General features: G+C 37.4%; 1 pseudogene; it reads right to left on the bottom strand.

Annotated features, from left to right (window-relative positions):
- Positions 1 to 12,009: 12,009 nt before the first annotated feature.
- LOC100514567 lies at positions 12,010 to 12,795 on the bottom strand (annotated as a pseudogene).
- Positions 12,796 to 13,582: the final 787 nt, after the last annotated feature.

Genomic DNA, 13,582 nt, shown 5'->3' with positions numbered 1-13,582 from the left:
CTTATTCATTCTAAATGTAATAGTTTGCATCTACCAACCCCAAACCCCCAAATCATCTTACTTCCTTCCCCCTCTTGCCCTTGGCAACCACAATTCTCTTCTCTATGTCTCTGTGTCTGTTTCTGTTTTGTAGATAGGTTCCTTTGTGCCATGTTTTAGATTCCACATATAAGTGATAGCATATGGTGTTTGTCTTTCTCTTTCTGATTTCCTTCACTTTCACTTAGGATGAGTACTCTAATTGCAGCCCTGTTGCTGCAAATGGCATTAGTTTTTCATTATTATGGGTGAGTAGTTCCATTGTATATATGTACCATATCTTTTTAATCCATTCATCCATCAATGGACATTTAGGTTGTTTCCACGTCTTGGCTATTGTGAATAGTGCTGTTATGAACATAAGGGTGCATGCATCTTTTTTAGTGATATTTTTGTCCAGATATATGCCCAAGAATGAGATTTTTGGATCATATGGTAGTTCTAGATTTAGTTTTCTGATAAACCTCCATACTGTTTTCCATAGTGGTTGTACCAATTTAACATTTCAACCAACAGTGTAGAGCACCTAAATATATATTTCTCCAAAGAAGACATATGGATAGCCAATTGGCTCATGAAAAGATGCTCCATATCACTAATTATTAGAGAAATGCAAATCAAACCTACAATGAGGTACCACCTCACACCTGTCAGAATGGCCATCGCTAATAAGTCTACCAATAAAAAATGCTGGAGAGGGTGTGGTGAAAAGGGAATCACCCTTTAATTTTTAATCAAAGTTTTATATGTTTTGGTGCTTGTATAGTAGGTGCATATACATTAAAAACTATTATGTCTTCTTGATGAATATTTCCCTCTATCATTATATTCTGTTAATCTTTGTCTTATGTTTCCCTTTTGACATGAAATATATTTTGGGGGGATGTGAATATGGCTATACCCTTTTTGTTTGCCATTTTTGGAGTATCTTTTTCCATCACTTCATTTTAAGTCTATGTTTTTAAAATAAATTTTATTGGAACATAGTTGGCTTATGAAGTTGTATTAGTTTCAGGGATGCAAAAAAAAAATAAGATGAACATACACAAATATCTGACTTTCATTTTCAGATTCTTTTCCCATATATGTTATCACACAATATTAAGATTTCCCTGTGCTATGCAGTAGGTCCTTGTTACATACTTATTGTATATAGTAGTGTGTATATGGAGAAAACCATAGTACCAAAAGATATATGCACTCTATTATTCATTGCAGCACCATTTGCAATAGCCAATACATGGAAGCAACCTGCATGTTCATCAACAGAGGATTGGATAAAGAAGATGTGGTACAATGGGGTATTACTTGGCCATAAAAAAAGAATGAAATAATTCCACTTGCAGCAACATAGATGGATCTAGAAATTATCATCCTAAAGAAATCAAAGACAAATATCAAACAATATCACTAATATGTGGAAACTAATGAAAATGACACAAAAAACCCCTACAAAATAGAAACAGCTTAAAGCTGATTTTTTTTAGAAAAGCTAAAATGGGATTTCCATTGTGGCTCAGCGGTTAAGGAACCCAACTAGCATCCATGAGGACATGGGTTTGATTCCTAGCTTCACTCAGTGGGTTAAGGATCTGGTGTTACCAAGAGTGTGGTGTAGGTTTCAGACACGGCTCAGTTCCTGCATTGCTGTGGCACAGTGTAGCCTGGCAGCTACACCTCTGACTGAACCCATAGCCTGGGAACCTCCATATGCTCTGTATGCAGCCCTAAAAAGACAAAATGACAAAATTTTTTTTGAAAAAAACTGAAGTGATTCTCCTGGAGGCAGTATGCAATTTGATCTTGTATTTCAATCCATCTTGGCACTCTGTATCTATTGATTTATTGATTGATATATATAATCCATTTAAATTTATGGTAATTATTAATAGATGAGATAGATTTGCCATTTTTTCTTTTTATTCTGTCACTTTATTCCTCTGTTTTTCCTTTGCTTTTTGATTCTCTCTGTGGTTTTCTGAGTTGTTCTGTTTCCTCTTTTTTGGTATTGTGAGCCTCTCATTTAGATTTATGTTTTAAGCTTACCAAGGGGTTCATATTAAGCATCTAACAGATAAAAATAGTCCTTATTTTCTGCTGATAGCATTTTATCTTCATTTATATATGGGTTCCATTTTTTCCCTTTTGTATTTTCATTTCCTCAAATTATCCTTTTTATGTTCTGAGTTTGGTACTAAATTGAAGTAGCCATATTTTTTTATCTTCCCTTTAAACTTTATGCTATAACAAAATATTTCTAAACTCTTCTGATAGGGTTTTGCAGTTGTTTGATTCTTACTATTTATCATAATACCCAAAGTTTTGTGTTTTTCACTCGGTTTCTGGCAGAAGATCTTTCAAGATATGTCTAGCAATGATGGGCCCCTTCACCATTTGCCCAGGAGCAATCTGGCAAAGCCTTTTATTTCTCCTTCAGATCTGAATTGTAATTTTGCTAGATAGAATATTCTAGACAGTTTTTCTCTTTCGATAACTTGAGAAAGTCTTTCCTTACCCTCTTGGCTATATAGTTTTTTCTAAGCATTCTCCTAAAATTCTAATGGGGGTTTCTTTGTATGATACCATTCTAAAAAATTTCTTATTGCCTTAAAATTCTTTCTTTTTAATTGACTTTTGACTATTTTATTTAATACATCTTGGAGAAAATTGTTTTACATTTAGGTAATTAGTTGTTTTTTAGTTCAATGGACTCATAATCCAGTTTCTTCCCCAAGTTTGGGAAGTTTATAATTTAAGTAAACTCCCCACATTTTTATTCTCCTCTTCTCCTCCTAAGATGCCCATTACCCCAACACTGACCTTCCTAAAAGAGAGAGAGAGAGTTCTTGTTAAAGTTCCTCATTTCAAAAATATCACATTTCTCTCCCCTCTACCAGTATCATATTTTCTCTCTTCTTTGTTGCCAGTGATTTCTAGTGCATGTTTCATCCGGCTTATTGATTTTTTTTCAGTTCCAGAATTTCTGTTTGGTTCAATCTTAAAGTTTCAATATTTAGGTAAAGCATTCCTCTGTTCATTAATTTTATTCCTAGGTCCTTGCCCTTCTTAGTTTTCTTCCATTGAGTTTCTTCACAAAATCTCTTTTGAATTATCTATCAGTTAGACTGAAAGATTCCATGCTTTTAGTTTTAGTTTCTAAAAAAGCTGTTGGTTTCTTTTCTTGTGGTAGTGTTACTGTGCAGTATCCCAGTGTACCAGCCCCTGGAAACCACCATTCTACTATCTGTTTTTAAGGTTTGCCTTCTTTAGATTCTACATATGTATGAGAAAATATATTATTAGTTTTTCAGTGTCTAAATTCTTTCATTTTGCATAATGTCCTCAAAGTCTGTCTATTTTGTCACATATAGCAGGATTTATGTCTTTTTATAGCTAAAAATATTTTTAAAATCTGCTCATGAGAGATGAACCCTTAGACTGGTTCTTGCCAGTGTTTGATGAGTTGTTCCTCAATTGGTGTTTTTGAAATGTATAAGATCTTTCTTTTTTAATGATTTTTATTTTTTCCATTATAATTAGTTTACAGTGTTCTGTCAATTTGTACTGTACAGCAAACTGACCCAGTCACACATATATACATACATTCTTGTTCTCACATTATCCTCCATCGTGTTCCATCATAAATGACTAGATTTAGTTCCCGGTGCTATACAGCAGGATTTCATTGCTTATCCACTCCAAATGCAATAGTTTGTATATATTAAACCCAGACTCCCAGTCCATCCCAGTCCCTCTCCCTCCCCCTCCCCCTACCCCTTGGCAACCACAAGTCTATTCTCAAAGTCCATGATTTTCTTTTTTTGGAAAGTTTCATTTGTGCCATATATTAGATTCCAGATATAAGTGATGTCATATGGTATTTGTTTTTCCCTTTCTGATTTACTTCACAGAGTCTCTAGTTCCATCCATGTTGAGGCAAATGGCATTATTTTGTTCTTTTTTAAGACTGAGTAGTATTCCATTGCATATGTACACCACGTCTTCTTAACCCATTCATCTGTTGATGGATATTTAAGTTGTTTCCATGTCTTGGCTATTGTGAATAGTGCTGCAATGAATATAGGGGTGCATGTATCTCTTTCAATGAAAGTTTTGTCCAGATATATGCCCAAGAGTGGGATTGCTGGGTCATATGGTTGTTCTATATTTAGTTTTCTAATGTAACTCTATACTGTTTTCTGCTTGGTTTCTCCTGCTTGGTTTTTGTTCCTCAGGATTGCTTCAGCAATTCTGGGTCTTTTATGGTTCCATATAAATTTTTGGATTGTTTATTCTACTTCTGTGAACAATGTCATGGGTAATTTAATAAGAATTGCATTGAATCTGCAGATTGCCATGGGTAGTGTAGCCATTTTTATGATATTAATTCCTCAAGCCCAGGAGCAAGAAATATCTTTCCATTTCTTTGAATCATCTTTAATTTCCTTTATTTATGTTTTATAGTTCTCAGCATACAAGTCTTTCACCTCCTTAGTCATGTTTAGTCCCAGGTATTTAATTTTGGGGGGTGAAATTTTCAAAGATATTTTTTATAATCTTTGTCCAGTATTTCATTGTTAGTATACAGAAATGCAGCCAATTTCTGAATGTTAATCTTGTATCCTGCTACTTTGCTGAATTCATTGATTGGTTTGAATAGTTTGGGGTGGAGACCTTAGGGTTTTATATGTATATATTATCATGTCATCTGCATAGAGTGACAATTTTACCTCTTCTTTTCCAATTTGGATACATTTTATTTCTTTGGTTTGTCTGATTTCTGTGGCTAGGACTTGCAATACTATGCTGAATAAAATTGGTGAGAGTGGGCATCCTTGTTTTGTTCCAGATTTTAGCAAGGTTTTCAGCTTTTCTCCATGGAGTATTATATTTTCCGTGGGTTTGTCATAAATGGCTTTTATTATGTTAAGGTATGTTCCCTCTACACCCACTTTGGTTAGAGTTTTTATCATAAATGGATGTTGGACTTTTTCAAATGCTTTTTCTGCATCTATTGTGATGATCATGTGGTTTTTCACTTTTGTTAATGAGGTGTATGCTGTTGATTGACTTGCATATATTGAATCATCCTTGTGAATCTGGGGTGGTTCCCACTTGGTCATGGTGTATGATCTTTTTTATATGTTGTTGGATTAGGTTGGCTAAAATTTTGTTGAGAATTTTTGCATCTGTATTCATCAAAGATAATGGCCTGCAACTTTCTCTTTTGGTAGTATCTTTGGTTTTGTTATTTGGGTGATAGTGGCTTCATGGAATTCAGGGGGAGTGTTCCTCTGGTCTTCAAACTTTTGGTAAAATTTAAGAAGGATGGGTATAATTTCTTCTTTGAAGGTTTGGTAGAATTCACCTGTGAAGCCATCTGGTCCTGGGCTTAGTTTGTAGGGAGTATTTTATTACATTCAATTTTATTTCTAGTGATCTATCTGTTCAATTGATCTATTTCTTTGATTCAGTTTTGCTGAACAGATAGGCTTTGATAGGATGCTGCTTGTGTTTCCAAGGAAAAGGAGGCAATGGGCTGGGCTAGTAGTCAGTGCTTAGTTACTGGCTCTTAACAATAGCAAGGACCTGACAGAAGGTGGCACAGTCTATTCCTAGTTTCAGGGCCTTGGGAAGTGGTAACGAACCTCAGGCAGATTTAGATGGTGCCTGGAGTGTTTAGCAATGTCTGCAGTAGGGCAAGTGTGTTCCTTGAGTAGTGAGAGCAACAACAGTTGGTGCTTGTTTGCAGTTCCTCTTCTTCTCTGTCTTCTGAGGTGCCTGGGGCCGCAGGTGGAAGCTGTTCATAGACCTCTAGTGGTGGTGGGCCATGCCATCTTTTGGTTTCTGAGAGGACTTCTGTGGTTTGTCCCCACCACCTGTAGATCACACAAGAGACACCATGTCATGCTTAGCCTCCCGCTTCCTTAGGCCACACAAGAGGAGTTGGGTCTCCCATAGCCCAAACAAGTGGTGCCTGCACCAGAGGTGCTCCCCTATCAGAGTTCCCATGTGCACAGGGAAAGAGATTGCTATGGTGGTCTTCCCCTCCTCCTCTTTCCCTCCTCAACAATGGTACCTTGCTCCACCTATGGGCCCAGACCTCCTCCCAGGTTCCCTCAGCTGTGGTGTTCTACTCCCCAGCCCATGGCACACTGCTCCCTAGCTGCCCAGGCTGTCTCCTCACGGCCAACCCTAGTACTCTCCCTAGAACTGACCTCTGGAGCCTGAGTCTCATCACCCAACCCCACCCCAGATTCTCAATATGTGGTGTCCAGAGCAGTGGTGCAGATGATCTGTGCAGCTTTCCCCCTGCTTTGCCCTCCTCAGTCCAGCTGCTGTGCTTTTCTCAGCGACTTTGAGGTCCCTCCATCCTGGCTGATTTCCCCATCAGTTAGGTGACTTCCCAGGGTGTGGGTTCCTTTCCTCTTTAACAGCTCCCTTTCAGGAGTGCTAGTCTCATTCTGATTCCTTTTCTCTCTCCTCTGTCTCTCTCTCTCTCTCTCTTTTTTCTTTTGTCCTACCCAGTTATGTTGAGGGTTTCTTGCCCCTTTTGGAGTTTTAAGGTCTTCTGCCAGCATGCAGTAGATGTTCTGTGCAAATTGTTCTACAGGTAGATTTTTTTTTTTATGTGTTGTGGGAAAAGTTGAGTGCCCCATCTTACTCTTCTGCCGTCTTGATCTCTCCCCCATGTCAGTACTTTCTGCTCAATTTTTATGATTTCTTTTCATCTACTAATTTTGCACTTTGTCTTTTCTTCTCTAGTTGTTTTAGGTGTAAAGTTAGGTTGTTTATTTGAGATTTTTCTTCTTACCTAAGATAAGATTGTATTCCTACAAACTTCCCTCTCAGAACTGCTTGCCATTTTGAAAATATTTATTCTTCCAATCCAAGAGCATTGTATATTTTTCCATCTGTTTGTGTTGCTTTGATTTCTTTCATTGGGGTATTATATTTTTCAGGGTACAGTTCTTTTGTCTCTTAAGGTAGGTTTATTCTCAGGTAGTTTATTCTTTTCAATGTGATGATAAATGGAATTGTTTCCCTAACTTCTCTATCTGTTAGCATATAGAAGAGCAAGCAAACAATTCTGAGTGTCTTTTCATGTGCCTTTTTGGGGGGGGAATTCATTTTTTGGGGGGAGGAAATTCATTTTTTTATTACTCAAATGAATTTAACACATCTGTAGTTGTATAATGATCATAACAATCTAATTTCACAGGATTTCCATCCCACAGCCCAGGCACATTCCCCCCACCCCCCAAACTGTCTCCTCCGGAGACCATAAGTTTTTCAATGTCTGTGAGGCAGCATCTATTCTGCAAAGAAGTTCCGTCTGTCCTTTTTTCAGATTCCACATGTCAGTGAAAGCATTGGATGTTGGTGTCTCATTGTACGGCTGACTTCACTTAGCATGATAGTTTCTAGGTCCATCCATGTTGCAAAAGATGCTGGTATTTCGTTCTTTTTGATGGCTGAGTAATATTCCATTGTTTATGTGTACCACATCTTCTGGATCCTCTCCTCTGTCAATGGACATTTAGGTTGTTTCCATGTTTTGGCTATTATAAATAGTGCTGCAATGAACATTGGAGTACATGTGTCTTTGCGAGTTGGGTTTTCTCTGGATAGATGCCCAGGAGTGGGATTGCTGGATCAAATGGTAGTTCTAGGTTTAATTTTCTGAGGACTCTCCATACTGCTTTCCACAGTGGTTGCACCAATTTACAATCCCACCAACAGTGTACTAGGGTTCCTTTTTCTCCACACCCTCTCAGAACTTGTTGTTTGTAGACTTTTGGATGATGGCCATTCTGGCTGGTGTGAGGTGGTACCTCATCATGGTTTTGATTTGCATTCTCTAATAATGAGTGATGCTGAACATCTTTTCATGTGTTTCTCGGCCATCTGTATGTCTTCTTTGGAGAACTGTCTGTTTAGATCTTCCGCCCATTTTTTGATGGGGTGGTTTGTCTTTTTGGTATTGAGCTGCAGAAGGTGTTTATAAATTTTGGAGATTAATCCCTTGTCAGTCGATTCATTTGCAAAGATTTTCTCCCATTCTGTGGGTTGTCTTTTTGTGTTGTTTCATGTGCTTTTTGTCCATATGTATGTCTTCTTTAAAGAAACATTTATAGAGACTTTCTGTTCATTTTTCACTTGGGCTGTTTGTCTTTTTGGTATTGAGCTGCATAAGATGTTTGTGTATCTTGGAGATTATTCCTTGTCAGTCACTTCATTTGAAATATTTTCTCTCAGTCTGTCTATTGACTTTTGAGGCTTATTTATGGTTTCCTTTGCTATACAAATATTTTTAAGTATAATTATGTCACCATTTGTTTATTTTTGTTATTATTTTCATTACTCTAGCAGGTGTATCTGAGAATATATAGCTGCATTTTATATCAGAGCATGTTCTGCCTATGCTTTCTTCTAGGAGCTTTACACTATTTGTTCTTATATTTAGGTCTGTAGGGCATTGATAAAAGAGATCAAAGATGATACAAACAAATGGAAAGATATACCATGCTCTTGGATTGGAAGAATCAATATTTTCAAGGTGACTGTATTACCCAAGGTGATTTACAGACTCATCGCAATCCTTAACAAATGACCAAAGGCATTTTTTTCAAAGACTGGAACAAAAAATATTAAAATTTGTATGGAAACACAAAACACCCCAAATAGCCAAAACAATCCTGAGAGAGAAAAATGGAACTGGAGGACTCAGGCTTCCTTACATCAGACTAGTATAAAGATACTGTCATCAAAACAGTTTGGTGCTGGTACAAAACCAGAGATGCAGATCAGTAGGAAAAGGTAAAAGACCAGAAAGAAAACCATACACCTGTAGTCAACTAATCTATGACAAAGGAGGCAAGAATATGCAATGGAAAAAGTCTCTTCAGTAAGTGGTGCTGAGAACACTGGACAGCTACATGCAAAAGAGTGAAATTAGAACACTCACTAATACCATACATAAAAATAAATTCAAAATAGATTAAAGATGTTGAACCTCTTTTCATGTACTTGTTGGCCAACTTTATGCTACTCAGTTCCAGTGCTTTATTTTCTTTTGTGGCTGAGCCACAAAGGGAATTCCCTCCAGTGATTTCAAATGCATTCTTCATCTCATTTATTGAGTTATTCAGCTCCAGAATTTCTGTTTCATTATTTGTTTTTATCTCTTTGGGAAATTTTTCTTATGTTCATTATTTTTATCCCTGAGCTTATTTAAGTCCCTTTGTGAGGTTTCTTATCGCTTGTCAAGTTTCATTCTGACACTATTTTGAATTCTCTACGTGTTTGATCACAATCCTCTGTGACTTTAAAATGGGTTTCTGGATAATTGCCCTTTCTTTTTTGTGATTTCATGTTACTGTCTTTTTTTTAATGATCAATGAGCTGCTCCTCTCCCAGTGCATTTGAAATAACAAATACCATTTTTATTTATGTAAATCCTTGTTTATTTTAATTCTAATAATAACATATTGATAACTAGAGGCCTTTCTAGGATTCAGTTAGATGACTCTGTAGAACAAGGTTTAGTTTTTCTTTTACCTGAGCTGCAGCTGTCTCTATTTGAGAAACTACATTTTTTGCATTTCATGGCCTCTGCCAAATGTGTTGCCAGTGACCTTTGCATCATGGTTTGTGACTCCAGGCTCACTGGAGACTTGCTACTGCTGTTACCAACCAGGGTTCTTGGCCTCATTAATAAATAGAAATTGACAAGTGGACAAACAGGAAATTCAGGCAAGTCATTATTAGGGCTCCTGCTGCACCAAGAGAGAGCAAGAGAAAGTAAAACTTTCCCTTTCTCACTGGCGGGTTGGGGCATGAGCTGATTCCTTATATAGGATGAGGATAGGGACAGATCTAGGTGTTGGGCCTGTTGGGTGACTTAGGTGGTCTTTTCACCCCCTTGGTGGTGCTGTATGCAAAGTTCACGCACAGCGCCCTGCTTTACCTCTCAGGTCTTCAGAAGTGGCAGTGGGTTTTTTGGTCTTTTTGTATCTTGTTCAAAATTTGCCCCAAATATTCAGACACTCAGTTATTTTTAGTCCCTTATAGTGTCTTTGCATTTTGTTGCTGGAGGAGACTTCCATCCAGGTGTAAGCATTGCAGCAAAGGGTCCCAGGTCCCAAGTCTCAGCCTGTCTGTCAGAGTCCATACTGTGGCTGGCATCTCTTCTGGGAGTAGAGGAGGGACTGCCAGGATAGTGGGCAATATTGCTGAATACAGGATGAATTGCGTTGAAGGCAACAACACCCCTTCTGCATGACTCCCCGTGGCTGTAGAAGCTGCTGCATCCAGGAGGCCAGAGTCATGTGTGCCACTTCTACTGGTATGATCACATTCTCTGGTGCTATTAGCTCAACTTTCTCAGCTGTGGATCTGAGCCTAGGGGCACTGTTTCTGCTGTTCTCCTGATTCCACCTTATCTATCTGTTACAACCCACCCATATTCAGATGCATAACTGTATGAATCTCTGGTGTCCTTAGGTGTTGGTCAGAGAAGCTCTTCTTTACTAGTGAATATTTTACTAATAATATATTGAAGGTGTGAGATTAAAGGGAGTTTTACTCCACCATGAGCATAAATGGTAAACCATTTATTCCATAAAATCTAAGTTAAACATATATAAGTGGAGCCAACCATCATATAGTGGTGAAGAAAGAAATAAAAAAAGCTGTATCCAACATCAGAGATGAATTTTAGAATTAAAACATAGAGGATTACAGGTGCATATAGATTAATGAGGCACCCAACCCAACAAAGATCAGAACAACTCCTCAGCACAGTCTCACTTGATAGTAGATGCCTTATAATAAAATATTTATTATTAGGATAAGTTCAAATGCAGCAATAGCTAACTATTATAAAATAAAAGTCAACAGAACTGAGAGCAATTATAAGAATTTACTACTCATTCTAGGCATTTATTCTCATATTTAAAGTAAACATTCATGATTACTCTATTTTTTAACTTTTTAAATTTTTATTATAGTTAATTTATAGTGTTCTGTCAATTTCTTCTATTCAACAAAGTGACACGACCATATACATGTGTGTGAGTGTATGTGTGTGTGTGTGTGTCTGTCTGTCTGTCTGTCTGTGTGTCTGTGTGTATACACATATTCTTTTTCTCACATTATCCTACATCATGTTCCATCACAAGTGGCTAGGTATACTTCCCTGTGCTATAAAGCGGGATCTCATTGCTTATCTACTCCAAATTCAACAGTTTGCATCTACAAACCCCAAACAACTAATTTCAGATAACTGAGTTAAAAAGTGACTCTACTGACGTTGCCTTCCAGGTAAGCATGAAATTGGAAGACCTGTTTTTTGGTATAAATTGTGACCCTGAACTACATGAGTGGACAAGCATTCAAACTCTCCCGTGAGCCATCCTTGGATGATAAAATTGTATATACATATAAACTTGACCATTAAAAAATACAAAGAATTGGGATATCAACCCATTGCATAAGCAAAAGTCCTCATATAACTTTACAGTCATTTCTCCATATCCACTGATACAACCAATCTTATTAAAAATAAATAAATTGCCTTGGTTGTCATCTGTAAGTTCCTCATATGAGTAATGCAACTCATGATTGTTTCTTTCATAAAAACAAGAGAAAGTTATTTGGGATGAATTTTTTTTCAAAAGCAATTATTCTACATAAATCTAGGATGTCCTACCAAATAAAAGGAATTTACAAACATTTCTAAACCAAAGTTAGGAAAACTTTGAGGTAGGAAAAAGTACAAACTGCCTAAAATATCAAACAGAAAAATAAAACTTAATAAGTGAAATACTGAAGTTGTATAGAGAAGTTGAATACTAAAAAGATGAATATCCCAGGAAATAAATAAAAGGAGCAAATTTTATTCCACAATGATCAAAGAATCACAATTGCTTTTTCCAAAACTTTAAGCCATTCAGCAAGAGCACTACATCACCCCCAGGAAAACTGGGCCTTTGTATCTGGCATCAAACAGAATCTCTTCAGAGCCCTCTTTATGTCTTTATTCCTCAAACTATAGATGAAGGGGTTCAGCAAGGGCATGACCACAGTGTACATCACTGAGGCAATTACACTTGAGTGTGAGTTCTGGGTAGCAGAAAAGCTGAGGTATACTCCTAGCCTTGTACAATACAATAAGGAGACAACCAAGAGGTGAGATACACATGTAGAAAAGGCTGTGAACTTCCCCTGAGCTGATGAGATTCTACATATGCAGGAAACTATTTTAGAGTAAGAGTAAAGGATGCCAGTAAAAGGACCACCACCCAGCAGGACAGTTGAAAAATACACCACCATGTTATTGAGAAATGTGTCAGAACTGGCAAGTTGTACCACCTGATTGAGTTCACAGAAAAAGTGTGGGATTTCCAAATCTGGACAGAAGGACAATCGTGATACCATTAAGGTGTGTAACAAGGAATACATGGCCATCAATATCCAGCACAGCAGAACCAACAGCCCAAAGAGTCAGGGATTCATGATAACTGAGTAGTGCAGGGGGTGGCAAATGGCCACAAACCTGTCATAGGCCATCACACTCAGGAGAATGTCATCTAATCCTGCAAAGAGTATGTAAAAATATATCTGGGTGATGCAGCCATCAAAGGTTATGACTTTGCTCTTATTCTGAATGTTCAAAAGCATCTTTGGGATGGTGGTAGAGGTGAAACAGATGTCTGTAAAGGACAAATTAGAGAGGAAGAAGTACATGGGTGTGTGGAGGCGGGAGTCAGAGCTGACAGCCAGGATGATGAGCAGGTTCCCAAACACAGTGATCAGGTACATGGAGAGAAAAAATCCAAAGAGAAGAGGCTGCAGTTTTGGTTCCTCTGAAAGTCCCAGAAGAAGAAATGTTGAAGTGTGTGTATTGTTGTTCCCTGGTTCCATATGGTGGATGTGACTGCCAGGAGAAAGGAAAATAACATGACTAATTTTTGCACAGCTGGGCCTAACTCACAAAGCTGAAGTAGGGAAATGTCCCTATTGTCATCAAGAATTTGATTTTAACATTTTGTATACAGATAAGTTCCCCTTGAGTTATGTCCCATTTCATCTCTGACTAGGAATTTTTGTCCCATTCCCAACATATGCCAGAATTATTGATGTGTTTGTAATTTTAATGAGAAATTCTTCCATACACTTGAGAAATATATATTGAGTTATAAACCATGTTCCAAGAACATATAGGTAATAAATATAGTACTCAAAAAAAAAATCTCCTGAAATCCAAGGTTAATGAAAAATGACCTGCAAATAAAAATATGACACACTGTGTCAGAAGGTGACAGATGTTATGAAGAATACAAAACCAGGTGTAGAGGAGAGAGTGTTTGGAGATATTATTTGTGCTGAACATTCAGGTAAGGCCAAAAAACAAGGTGATAGTTGAACACAGACTTCAGGAAAGAGAGAGAGAGAGCTAGTATGATGTCAGGAGACATATGTGCTTGGTAGAGCGAATGGTTGCTGCAAAGGACATGAGAAAGAGACTTATTTCATACAT

The sequence above is a fragment of the Sus scrofa genome, unplaced genomic scaffold (genome assembly GCF_000003025.6).
Source record: "Sus scrofa isolate TJ Tabasco breed Duroc unplaced genomic scaffold, Sscrofa11.1 Contig2258, whole genome shotgun sequence".
Lineage (NCBI taxonomy): Eukaryota > Metazoa > Chordata > Mammalia > Artiodactyla > Suidae > Sus > Sus scrofa.
The sequence above is the reverse complement of the archived record's forward strand: the minus strand, read 5'-3'. Positions and strand labels throughout refer to the sequence as shown.